Consider the following 14,125-nt stretch of genomic DNA (forward strand, 5'->3'; position numbering starts at 1 on the left):
AAATGGCACAAAAAAGTAAGTGGACAAAATATCCTTTAAAAGGACAATGTCGGTTTAATACCTTGTAAGCTGGCAAAACTGAAGGGTGCGGGGGGGGAGAGGCAAGGAATAAAATGGAAATGTTCACTCTCATGCTGTTTAATTCTCTATACAGAGCTCTATCTGCATATTTGCCAAGCAATCTGATGATAAGGTTTGTGAGATTTCAAACTTGGAAAGTGTCTGCCTTTAACTTGTGTGGTGCTTTAAAAAAAAAAACTGTTGTAAGAATTCACACCCAGAAATGTTGCATTTGCAATGTATTGCCATCCCTGTGCTTTCAGCTGTGAGCAATGTCTCAGCTGTGCTAAAGACCCCCTGTGGAAGGGTCCAAAGATAACAAGGATCCAGTCTGCTGCAGACATCAGTTTCTTCTTAAAGGTTATTTAGTATTAATTATAGTTCTTCATTGCACTTGATAGACTCCAGCACGTGTAGGACAAGGGTTGTGGAATTACATAGGAACTGATGTAAAAACCCAAAGCAAGCATGACTCGTTTACTGCAGTGCTTTGAAATAATCATGCCTTCCACCTCAAATTTAACAAAACGTTATAGAATAATTTGTTTTTGTTTTACTGGCAGACACTTTCTGCTTTGAAATGCCTTATGAAAAGAAGCAAATCAGCAAATAAAAAGGCAATAATGAGAGGCTGATAATGAAATGTTTAATCCAGACCTACAAATAAGTATATAAAAATATATAAAAGTATGTATTAAAGTGTAACTCAAAAGTTTGGTTCACATCCCTAATGGAATATGAAGCTAACTGGAGGCCAGAGGTAAGAGCAAGAGGCCCCCTCCCAAGAATGTGGGTTGAGGGGCCCACCGAGGCAACAGGTACCAGGAGTGGTCAAGCACAGGCCATTAGTTGAATTCCTTTGCCAGCTGAAAGAGGGTCTGGCTGGTATGAAAAGATACCATAGGGATTAAAATTGTCAGAAGCCAGGTAGTAAATCATCTTCTCAGGCTCTAGATGACACCTCTGGAATATGTAAGTTTGATAACTAATGACGTGTATTAATCGCTTTATTGATATGCTTGTATGATTGAAACCTATAAAAACTTACCTGCTGTATAACTCGGCGCGCAGTATCATCCAGATGCGCTCTGATGATACTCGTGCCTTTCATGACATGAAATAAAGCGCTTTCTTTGAGCACGTACCCTTGTTGTTTGACTTCATTCGGTTAAGACAACAAGTATATTGGCGAGAATTGAGTCTAATCCTCTTTGGTTCTGGCAAGACGCCCCATTCTCTATCCAAGTGATAGACGGATGAAAGCAAAGTGGCTGAATCAAACAGGAAGGCTGGATTCTAGAGGGATCTTTTCCCCGCAACAGGCTTTGCCTACTGAATTTCTACCTGTTGCTTAGGTTTAAAAAGTACAGCAGCATAATGTACAGGCTCCCTTTGGAATGTATGTTATAAGAACACTTGATCAAGCACTCCGTTTCTACCATCTCTTAACAATAGTTAGAGGCTTTTCTCAGACAAAACAAAGACACTCAAAGCCACAGATGGTAGTTACTACTTATATAGTCCATCTTACCGAGTATATATGAGTGCATAGCAAAGGATTTGATCTAAGAATGCCATGTATAAGCACTACAGTTCTGTACATAATTATTAAAATGGGGGGAAATGTAGGGCTGCTAACTAGATTTTTAAATTGATCAATCATTGGGTGGATGGGGCTCGTTCCTGGGTCCACTTAACCAATCAGACAGACACAAGGATTGGGAATTATTAATTGAGGCTTTATTGCTCTGCAGTCAGCAATAGGTAATCAGTAGGCTCATGCTCTCAAACCAATTAAGGTTTGGTTACAGGTGCACCTTACATTTATACAAACAATCAAGATGGTGCTAACACGCTTGACACAGTATATGTGGCAATAAAATGGTGGTCTAAGTAGTACGCATGTGAATGATTCATTGTTCATCTGGTGATTATTCCTTATTCGGTTAGATCCTGTTTTCTAGCAATGTGAAGCTTAGCTGTGTACAATTTTGCTGGAGAGAGATAATGATGTTAATCATGAGAGGCAGTGATGTCCCTGATTTTGGGGGCCAGGTTACTTAAGTTAGAATAAGGTCTTCTGGGCAAAATGGAGTTTCTTTGGTTTTTTAAACAGATCAATTCCCCCCTGAAATTGGACTATCCTGAATCTTCAGGATGTCTTAAGGCTTGTAAAGGTACAGCTGTATAATTAGGTCTTACATTATGGCGAGGTTTAAAGGTTCTCATAAACATTTGGATTAAAGCTGGAATGCATTGTAAGCAGCAACATGTGACTATCAATAAAAAGAAAATACATGCTATAACTAGAATTATCTTCTTTGCCTTGGAAATATAGTTCTGTGTTTCATGTGGCTAAAGGATTTGTGACATGTGATTTTGGGATGCCTAAGCATAGATTTTACAGAAATGGTAGGTGCTAAATGGGCTGTACACATGGTAATAAAACTAGAAACATTGCATACAAGATCCTAGAGCTACAAGCATAATTAGTATAATTCCATAAATTAAGACACATATCCTTAATCACCCATATCCGGCCTGATTTGATATAGATAAAAGGTTTTATACATAGCAGCAAGGTGTACATATAAAGATCATACAACTTATAGCAAGCAACATTGTCTTAACCCAACTCCATCCCAAATAAAGTATCAATAACAGCCTTGCATTGTGGAACCAGGTGCTTCTGGTGATTAATGGATTATCAGCTCATGGAAAGCAATGGTAATGAGAAGTCATGTACAGTCACATTAGTTAAAGGATACAGGTGTCTTAGAAAACTGGCAGGTAAAGCTTGGGCTAGCTTAATGTCTTTAGAGTGCAAAAAGGAACCAGTAAGTTAGGGAAAGGTGCAGACTTGCAGGTAGATGCTCTGGGTGAAACTATGAGATGATTGGCACAAGGTGTCAGGGAAGCAAATAAGGAAATGACCAGAAAGCAAGCATGTGAGGTTCATGTCCTTACAGCACAGGGGATAGCAGGGTTTCCAACATAATTATAGCTCATAGTCACTACAAGAAAGTGATGTAAGTCATCAACTCCCACCCCCCCTTAGTGTCCTCTAGAGTCTGCCATGGCCAAAAGGAGGCCATGGAGAGCCCTAGAATTCCAAAAACTAAGAGTCCTTGGTTTTTGGTTTTTTAAAAAGTCATTTTAGTCCTTCAATTGGTTCTGCCTTCCAAATGCTCTTGTCCAACATTGCAGGATTCTGGCTATCCTAAATGTTCTCTGATCAGTGTTGTTTTGGCCTGTTTGACTAGTGTCCATAGACAAGCTTGAACGTTCATGTGTTTGGGAGCCTTGACTGCCCCCCGCCCCCCGGTGGACAATTTGATATAATGTCTTTGGCAGAATTTGAAATAGTGTCTTTGGCAGGGTATCTTACCCGGGTAGGATGGTTCCAGGGCTTTACAGGAGTGACTAAAGGCTTGGGGAGATGCTGTTGCACATATGACTCCAGAGAAAAGTAAACAAATTGGCTTGCCTGTTTGCTGTCAGGCACTCTTCAGGCATTCGTTGTCTATTCCTCTGCTACAGCACTCAGGAGCAGGAAGATGGACTTTGCATTAGGCCCTCTTCCTTGAACACAGGACAGGGCAGCAGATGGACATTCTGTCACCATTGGGTTGGACTGGAAACGCAGATAGGGACTCCCCTCGGGTAGCTGCTGCTGCTGCTGGTTAGTGCTCCTGGGTCAGGGTTGGATCCAGATACTCCTTCAATCTGGGGAGGACCAATCCTTCTCGGAAAGACAATTCAAGGCACTGTTGGTTGCAAACCTGTTTACTTGAGAGAAAGACAGGCAAGTGAGTTACCAATTCCCTCCCCCCATGTAGGGACAGCGTCCTGAGACTAAGTCCCTGGGTGCCAACCATCAGCACAAAAGGAAAAGTCAAGTTTTCAAGGCAAATAATACAATGGATGGATAAGACCTGAGGCTATTTTCAATTTGGTCTTTTGGCATTTTTTCCAATTTATGTTTTTGTTTCGCTTCTTGCCCTGGGCCCCTCTCCCCGCCGAAGTCCAGAACAGGGGATAATGTCTGCATTTAGGGCTTGGTGGCTTGTGTTGTAGGCTGGTCTCTGATCACGAGGACAAAACGGCAATCCTGGGCAAAAGGCAAAGCAACAAAGTCAAAAGGAAAAAGGGCATCCACATTTTCACCCCCCTCATGATTTTGGGGTTTTGAGGAAGCATTAAAGCCTGACAGGGCTGCCTGACAGGTCAAACATAGTCTTATCACTCGAGAGGCTGCAACATAGAACTCCAGCGCTTGAATTTCACCAAGGCCCTTTGGGTGTAACTGCTGACAAAGTTCTGTTTCCATGTGGCATCTCACAGTCTCTTCTGTATCCTGTTCTTCCTCCTTACAACAACCCTGTGAAGCAGGACAGACCATTTGAGTGGCTGGCCCTGTGTCACCCAGCAAGTGTCATGGCTGAATGAGGGTTTGGACTCGGGTTTCCCCGGTCCTAGTCCAGCACTCTAACCACTGCACCACACTGGCTGACAATCATATTTACAGGCCTTTGTCAGGGCATTCAATCTCCATCCAGTATACCTGACTTTATTCTCCATAAAGGGGTGATTCGTCAGTAACATCTGGCTTTGGGATCTTCATCTAGGTCATGTGTAGATAGTTGTGGTGTTCCAGCTCTCCATCTTTAGCCTCATAACTAGCAAGTGACCAATGAGTAAGGGTTTGACATCCTTGTAGGGTAACAATATCCTCATGAGAAGCCTATATAAGAAAGAAAAAGTCCCTGCCCCCAGGCAAAAATACTATACCTTGTTGAAATAGGATTGAGACTTCTGGGCAAGGCCTAATGTCTCATGAAGCAAATCAAAGTGTCCCTTTTTACAGGCCTCTTTAGCAAAAGGTGTTATCAGAAAAATGGTCCATAATCTTGCAGAGGGGTGAAACCTGTGATAATCAAGTCAAGTCTCTCATCAGGAGCTGTGAAAACAGGGTATGGGTTTCACAGTAACATACAAAGCTTGATCCTTTTAAACTGGGAAGTCTTCCAGGTGAAATGCAAACCGGTACTTTGGAACTCCCTTCCACTTGCAGGAGTGGCAAAACAAAATTCTTTTCATCAAATCTCAAATCTGGGATCTCATCATTCAGCTACTGGGATTCAGCTACTGTGAAGGCAAAGCAGGGCTAGCAGATGAGACAAATTTAAAATTTAAGCCTTAGACCATTTGATTATTAGCTCTCAGTTTACATCAAAAAGTTAGCAGAAATATTGCATAGATTTTGCAAAAACAAAAAACAAATAGACTAATTTATCTTCAAATCCTATTTTTAATTCTCACCCACAATTAACTGGCTGGAACACAAACTGCTTTACAGAGAACCTCCTTCCTCCTCCCATCCGGAAATGGGCGGAGTTATCATTGTTCACCAGAGGTCAGTTAACAGTTGTGAGAAAAAAGTAAAAGGGAAAACGTCCGGTTAGAGAAAAGAGCAAAGTTTTGAGCTAACAGAAAATAGGTAAGAGAGACCATGTCAAGGAAATCAGTAAGCATAACATATAAAGTCCTATGACATTCAGTAGTGGCAGAAATAACACAATCAACTTATGCCTAATGCATTTAGCCAGCCATAAGCAGCACCTCCCTTTTGTGGGGTGGGGGGAGACTCACAAAGAAGGAAAACGTCAGCACCCCAGGTGGCCAGCTGGGACTGCTGAAAGTTCCCCCTGTTGCTCAGGCCACGACCAATTTTATGTTCAATTAATATAATAACTGCAAATTTTGGAATCCAATGTCAGAGCAAGTTTGTTCTGGAACAGTTTACAGGAAAAGACATGTCACTAGAATACATTCACAAATACAACAGAAACCTCATCTTCTCAGGGATGAGTTATAAGATTGATGGGGGTTTTGGCTTTTCCCCAGATCATTGCAGTTTAACAAAATGAGGATTCCTGCACAGAACCAGAGCATTAGGCTCCCGCTCAGAAACATGCACACACACGTGTGCGCGCACGCGCGCACACACACACAGGCTTGTCTTGTGTATTTCACAGAGCAAGGGACTAAACAGGGAATTTCACATGGGTCACATAGGATTTTATAACATTTTAAATATGTTTAGGGCAAACAATCATTTACCCATAAAACTCAGTTAAGAAAGTAGCTCAAACAAAACAAACTGTTATTACAGTCATCCACAAAACAATCTGTGATTCCATATTACCTTTCCACATCACAGCTTACATTTTTCAACTTACAGGTGCTTTTCAACTTTTTAACAACTTCCAACTAAAATCCTTAAGACATTCCTTCCCTTCTGTCCACATCTCCTTCCAGTCTTTTCTCTACAATTCCCTGCACAGAACTACATCACACGCATTCCTTCAAACTCCATTTTCTTTCCTCTTTTCCAACTGCAAGCAGTTGAAGGAAGAAAGAAGAAGAAGAAGAAAAGAAAAGCAGCCGTTTGTTCGGAGAAACTTTTTGCAGCAAGAACAGTGTTCTCTTTGGGCTTGGGACAGAGCGGCAGCAGGAAATTAGACTGTTTGCAACACAAGGGGTGGAGGAGGCCGATGCGCCTCCCCCCTTTTTCTCAGCTGAAGCAGCTGTTTGAGCTTGGAAACAGAACACAGACAGCATGGTTTTAGCAAAAGGCAATCATCCTTTCCTCTTTAATACTTTCCTCAGACCCCTCCCTCTCTTCACAGACTAAGAGAGTTTCCTTGTTCTCCATAGCATGCTGGAAAGGAGAAGCTGCTTGGGGCATGATGGTAATACATATGGAGGAGGTTTCATTGGTGGGCCTGCACATATTGCTGTTCTTAACATTTCCCGCTATGTGTATAAAATAAAAGCAGTTGCAAAAGGGTGTTATTTTCGGGGCCTGAAGGCCTCTGACTCGAGTTCATAATATGGCCATGATTCTGTACAGAAGCGCTTTACTCTAAAGGTGAGTAGGAATTCCTAGAGGATTTCCCACTTGTTCTGATCTATTCCCCGTTTTCCCCACGTTAACACTCTAGTATCGTCGATCTTCTGTTCTACAGAGTCTGCACAATACCCCCGAGAACCTAGTGGCCTTTATTGGCAGTAAGGTCTCAAATATTGTAGGATCCTACTTTCATCGCTGCGCAGACCATTTTCCCCGCCCCTGCTCGGACTGGGTACTTACCAAGAGATGCCTTTCTGGAATTCACTCTCCCTCCCCCCCCTCCCTATCCCACTGTTCCCAGATGCAGCGTGTTGTGGTGAACAGCGCGTCCTGGTTTCCTGAGATCCCTTTCCGCTCAAGAGGCAGAGTACTGGCTGGGGTATCGGGTTCCATGATGGGTCGGACAACCACCCAGGAGTCTACATCCGAGCCACAGCACCAAATTGATGTGGATGGGGCTCATTCCTGGGTCCAATCAGTCTGACACAAGGATTGAGGCTTTATTGCTCTGCAGTCAGCAATAGGTAATGAGTAGGCTCATGCTCTCAAACCAATTACAGTTTGGTTACAGGCTCACCTAACATATATATAAATAATCTAAATGGTGCTGACACCCTAGACACAGTATATGTGGCAATAAAATGGTGGTCTAAGTATCTAGTACGCATGCGAATGATTCATTGTTCATCTGGTGATTATTCCTTATTTGGTTAGATCCTGTTTTCTAGCAGTGAGAAGCTTAGCTGTGTTAGCAAGTTTCATAGATACAATTTAGCTGGAGAGAGATAATGATGTTAATCATGAGAGGCAGTGATGTCCCTGAGTTTGGGCCAGGTTACTTTAAGTTAGAATGAGGTCTTCTGGGCAAAAATAGAGTTTCTTTGGTTTTCTAAACACATCAATTAGCATTTTAACTAATGCATCACTAAACTGATTTTAAATAAAGTTACAATTCTCCATAATGCCAACTTAGGTACTAGCATAAAGAGTCCCTTTTACTCACCAACCCACTGATAAAAATTTGCCATCACTAGTTAAAATTAGCTCTCATAATTAATCTACTTAAACCAATTGAAGCCCTAATAATACTTGGAAGATGAGGGTGATTCTCACAATCACAAGGATTCAGATTAAAGAATTAATAATTCTTTACAATATTGTTGTAAAGTTAAGAATTTTTTATTACCTCATCAGTTTATTCCAGACATTCATTGAAATGACAAGACGAGAGGACTGTGGCAAAGCAATGCAGGGCCAGGTCAATCTCGGCCTTTTTTCGGGGCCCACCTCCCACAACCTGATAGCAGCAACAATGGCCATTGAAGGTCTGCCCATTTTCCCTCCTGCGGCGCCACCAGCAGCGCTATCGGCCGCTGATCAGCTACCCGAAGTGTCTTCCCTTCCAGCGACGGCCGCTTTTCAGCCTCCCTTGCCATATGCTGCCGAGTCCACCGTGCATCTCCCGCCCTCGGGCTGTGAGACGCAATTTTCAGCGGCCCACCGTTCTGCCAGTGCCTCATCTGCAGCCTCCCTGGAACCTTCGGAAGGTGAGAGGCGATTTTCGAGGCTATCACAGCAAATCCTCCACCAAGGTCAGAAGAAATCAGGCGGATAGGTCTTCGAGGCAGCACAGTGAGTCCTCCAAAATGGCCACCCCTTCGACTTAAAAAATTGCATGCTCTTCTAGGAAGGGCGCCAATCCAGCATGAGTGAGAGTGGGAACTAAAGTGCAGGCCTCCTCCTCCTCCTCCCGCCCCCCCAAAGTCAATGGCTCCCTCCTTTGGATCCATTTTTTTTTACCCTATCTTTATCCAACCCACTCCTCCGTCTCCCTCCCCCTGCCCCAGTGCATGGACTACGGAGGCAGTTTAGAACATATTAATCTGCAGAGCAGGGAGCAGTTCAGTGACACTCTTCCCAGGCCACATAAGGTCTCTCACAGCCCCCCCACCCCCACCCCGCTGCCCAGGACAGCATCGGAAACAGCGCTGGCAACAACTGATATAAAGCCGCCCACGCCATCTGCTTCTACAGCATCTGTGATGTCTGCCATAGAGCTGCCCGCGCAGTACGCTACCATGTCCCTGTCCAGTCTCCCACCTTAGGGCTGCGAGGCTCGGCGCACGGCAGCCCATCACATTGTCAAGCCATCAAAGGAGTCCCACTGGTGTTCGCCATCACAGGTAGCGAGCACTTTATCTGCGATGTTGGCAAATTCAAAGCTCCCTTACCTGATCCGCCATCTTCAAGGAAAACCAGGGCCTTGGGAGGGAAAGAAACCCCAGGCCCAGCTAAGATGGCAGTCACCGCTTCTGAGGCCACCTAATGGCACAGTGGGGAATCAACCTGCCTAGAGAGCAGGAGGCTGTTGGTTTTTAATCCCTGCTGGTGTGTTTTCCCAGAAAATGGGAAACTCCTATATCCGGCAGCAGTGATAGAGAGAGGTGAATAAGGCATCACCTCATAAAACAAGATGGCGCAGCCCCAAAAAGTACGGCTCAGTCTTGGTGGGAATCCAGCAGCACAGTGATGAGTGAGACCCAGGTTTCCCCAAGGAAGGTAAAGGGGTCTTCTCAGGGGCAAAAAGAGGCCTTGGGGGGATCAAGAATGTTGGTGCTATATAAATAAGACTAAGACCAAGGTCTTAACTAAAAATATGGATCAGAAAACCAAGGACAGATTCTCTGAAATAAGTGAGTTGAAAGTGGAGAAGAAAGTTAAATATCTGGGGGTCTGGTTATCAAACAACAACTCATTGTTGTTCATAAACAACTATGTTAAAATATGGAATTCAGTGAAAATAGATCTACAAAGATGGTCTAAAATGAATTTGTCTTTAATGGGAAGAATTTCAGTGGTGAAAATGAATGTCTTGCCTAAAATGTTGTTTCTTTTTCAGACTATTCCCATAATTAACACTTTAACTTGTTTTAAGCAATGGCAGAAGGACATAACTAAGTTTGTTTGGCAGGGGGAAAGACCAAGAATTAATTTTAAGAATTTAACAGATGCAAAGGAAAGAGGTGGTCTTACCTTGCCAGACTTAAGGTTATAGTTTGATGCTTTTTGTTTGACATGGTTAAAAGAATGGATAACATTAAGGAACCCTAGAATTCTTGATTTGGAAGGATTTGACAGAAGGTTTGGATGGAATGTGTATCTGTGGTATGAAAAAAGTAAAATACATAAAGACTTTTTGAACCACTATGTGAGAAGGAGTTTAATGAGGGTGTGGTTAAAATACAAAAATTGGTTTGAATCTAAAACTCCGTTATGGATATCTCCGATTGAGGCCTTATCACATAAGAAGTAAATATGCAAATGTGTTGGGGTACCTATAGGGATTTGTTACATTTTCAGGAAAAGGATTGTAAGTTAAAAAGTTTAACTGAAATACAAGATTTGGTTAGAGATTGGTTTTAGTATCATCAGTTAAATGAGATATATAAGAAAGATTTTAAAGTTGGATTTGAGGATCAGACTTCAAATTTTGAGAAGGAATTATGTCAAAATGATGAAAAATTAGTTTCTAAAATGTATAAACTGTTGCTTCTGGAGGAAACAAGAGAGGAAGTGGTTAAAACAACTATGATAAAGTGGGCTCAAGATGTGGGGCGTAATATAGAAATGGCAGCCTGGGAAAAGTTATGGAAAAATGATTTAAAATTCACTGCATGTTATGCTATAAAAGAAAACTATTATAAAATGGTGTATAGATGGTATCTGACACCAAAAAAATTGGCATTAATATATAAAAATGTTTCAAACATATGTTGGAAGTGTGGACATTCTGAAGGCACCTTTTTTCATATGTGGTGGACCTGTGGGAAGGCTAAAGCCTATTGGGATATGATATATAATGAATTAAAGAAAATATTTAAAATGACATTTCTTAAGAAGCCAGAATCCTTCCTACTGGGAATAACACAAGGTGTAATCTCTACAACTAATTTAACATTTTTTATGTATGCTTCTACGGCGGCCAGAATTATATATGCACAGAAATGGAAGAGTAATGAACTGCTTTCAAAAGAAGACTGGCTGATAAAAATTTTGGAATATGCGGAGATGGCAAAACTTACAGCACTAATAAGAGACCAAAATTTGGAATGTTTTAAAGAAGATTGGAAACCATTTTTGTTGTATCTAAAGAATTACTTTCCTACTATGGACTTTACAGCAGGGTTTGAAATTTAGTAAAAAAACTGCAGGTTGGGTAGATTAGCTATGTTTGTAAGGGTTTGAATTTATGTTTTGAATTATAATTATAGCAAGGGTAAACTTTATAGTTGATGATTCACGAAGAGATGTGTGCGGGAAGTCCACCTTTTTGTGTGTATTTGCAATGAATGATAATATTACTATTGTTAAAATTAATAAAAATTGAATTTGGAAAAGAAAAAAAAAGAATGTTGGTGCTGAGGGAGCTGCTGCAAAACCAGGCTCTACTTTAGTTTCCTCTAGTCTCCTAAGGCAGTCCCTCCAAAGTTGCAGGCAGGCATGGTTCTGGAATGCCATTATTGATGCTAATCACCAGGTCAGACTGCATGAGGAAGTAAAAAAATCTAAACAGAAACTGCTTAAAAGACATAAGGGTTTTTTTTTTTTTTAAGCTGATGATTGAATCTAGAACCTTGCATTCTTCGGATCCTTCTGACCAGGACTCTGGGGATCCTTTACCATCTAATCCCAGGCCCCTGCCTTCCAGAAAGAAGGACATTGGGTCTATTCCTGCCTCTGAGCACAAATCTGACCTGGAGGAGCACAGTGATAGAGAGGGGGCTCTTCACTGTGATTCCAAAATCGTCCCCTCAGGCAGCACGGCCTAGCCAGCCTGGGAGGGCAGGGCTGCAGGGCCCCTCCATGCAGCATTGCCTAAGAGCCAATTTTGTGAGGATGCAATCATGCAAGGCCCCCTAGGAGTCATATTTGGCAACTACCCCTTTCCTTCCATAGGAACCTCTAGGGAGCGTAGGGCGAATGGAGGGAGAAGGGGGGGAAGCGGAAAAAAATGCTCCTCAGACCAGCTTTATGGGCATCCCTCCCTTCTGCTTAGAGGCTGGGTCGCAGTCTTATAACCAGGTCCATATCACCGCAGCTACTATGAAATGTGTGTATGCCACACCTTGTCTGGGACACACTAACAGATTTGTTGCAATGCAGGCCCCTATGACTGGTAGAACTGGTTCTATCGGGGCAAGCGAGGAGTGCTTCCATTTGCGGAGCAGGGCCAATCCTGGTCACACTTGAATGGGAAACCACAGGATTATTGATTAATGATTAGTTTAGTCCTTGTTTATTGCACTTCTGCACTGCCCTTTTCCAAGGGCTCTGGGCAGTACACAACAAGGTATATGACCGTTGTTTCTGTAATAGCATCGGAGCAGCCAGGCTGGACTGGGCCCACGGCCCATCTGGCCCAGCTCATCTTCACATAGTGGTCATCCAAATCACAGGGGCTAGAGATGCAGTCCCTTGTGCCTGCAGATCAACAACCCCTAAAGGACATCATTAATTTTTTCATTCACAGGACCTTTCAGGGACATTAATATCTATGTCGCCAGTCTAGCAGAACACAAATTGAAGTCCCCAGGAGACTCTCCGGCCTCAGATAGATTCCAAAGTCCAGAATGGAACAGGTCTCCTCTTTCCAACTGAGGCCTGGGTAAGACTAAATGTCTTTTTAATTTACACGACTGGGGTGTCCCTCTCATCACTTGGTATGCCCTCCCCGGCGAGGATACTTACTTCAGGGATGTGCTTGCTTACATATCATTCTCAACACGGGCAACTAACCGGAGGTCACATGCTCTCTCTCATGGGACATAGGATCCTCTGCTGGACCTTTATTTGACCTCGAATGTCCCACTATTGGGGAACACATTCATACTTTCTTTGCTGCTTTTATGCTTCTAGTTTGTACATTAGTAAGGCCTACAAATTACAGGAAGTACCACCTTAAGTGGCGCAGCAGGGAAATGCGTGACAAGCAGAAGGTTGACGGTTCGAATCCTCGCTGGTATGTATCCCAGACTATCGGGCAGCAGCGATATAGAAAGATGCTGAAAGGCATCATCTCATACTGCATGGAAGATGGCAATGGTAAACCCCTCCTGTATTCTACCAAAGACAACCACTGGGCTCTATGGTTGCCAGGAGTCGACACCGACTCGACGACTGGCGCAGCCACTCAGACATCTGTCCAAGAGAATGGTCCATACATCCAAGGGTCCGTCACCAGATCTCGGAACGCATGGGGGTTCCAGTGATGGACCTATTTGCAGTTTCCAACAACGCGAAGCTACCCTCTTTCATGTCCAGATTACCCGGCCAAGGGGCAACCACCGTGGATACGATGTCGAACCCATGGCCGAAGGGTCTTTTATACGTGTTTTCCCCGACTCCTCTCCTGACCTGAGTACGGCACAGTGTACGTCGGTTGGCAGGCCAATTGTTCTGCTCATCACCCTGTTTTGGCCCAGGAGACTGTGGCTTCCAGAACTGTTTCATCTGTCAGCGGAACCTCCCTGGGAGTTGCCCTCGGACCACAGACTTCTCTCTCAAGGCCCAGTTCACCATTCAGTCCCGGCCTGGTTACAACTCGCCATTTGGAGACTAGGCAGCGGCTGTTAAGCCAGCACGGGTATAGCATCCCACTGAGTACCCCTGGGGAACCCTTTTGCGTTGCATGGCCCGTCACTCCATTCCCTGGGACACTGCAACCTTACAACACCCCCTCCTGTTCCTGCAGGAGGGTCTAGAGAAGGGATTATGACACAAGACTCTTAACAGACAAGCGGCGTCCTTGGTCACCCTAATATCCGGTGGGTATACGTAGATCACCCAGTCGCACACTCATCTACCACATTTCCTGAGAGTCACCCCTCTGCTGTCTATGCCACCTGCACATAGGTTTCCCATGTGGGAATTACTTACTGTCCTCCATACTCTTCAGTCTCCTCTGTTTGAACCAACTCAAAGTGTCCTGAGTAGAGTTTTATCATTCCAGTTGGTTTTCCACGTGGTGGTCACAGCCACCAAGCGGTTTTCTGAACTGAGGGCCTCGTAGGTCAACAAGTCCTTCTTTATCTTCCTGGAAGTCACTCCATCTCATCCTAAAGAAAGACAGTGACACAGACTAGATGTCCG

At 43.5% G+C, this 14,125-nt stretch overlaps 1 long non-coding RNA gene across 2 annotated transcripts; it reads right to left on the reverse strand.

The window, feature by feature from the left end:
- Positions 1–1,778: 1,778 nt before the first annotated feature.
- LOC128324300 (uncharacterized) lies at positions 1,779–7,203 on the reverse strand. Of its 2 annotated transcripts, none has more exons than XR_008306778.1 (2): positions 4,625–7,203; positions 1,779–4,171 (listed from the first exon to the last, which is right to left on the reverse strand). It is a non-coding gene; the product is annotated as an uncharacterized LOC128324300 (long non-coding RNA). The 2 variants fall into 2 exon arrangements; XR_008306777.1 differs by having other exon boundaries at positions 1,779–4,441.
- Between the last annotated feature and the right edge of the window lie 6,922 nt (positions 7,204–14,125).

Source organism: Hemicordylus capensis, chromosome 4, assembly GCF_027244095.1.
Source record: "Hemicordylus capensis ecotype Gifberg chromosome 4, rHemCap1.1.pri, whole genome shotgun sequence".
Lineage (NCBI taxonomy): Eukaryota > Metazoa > Chordata > Lepidosauria > Squamata > Cordylidae > Hemicordylus > Hemicordylus capensis.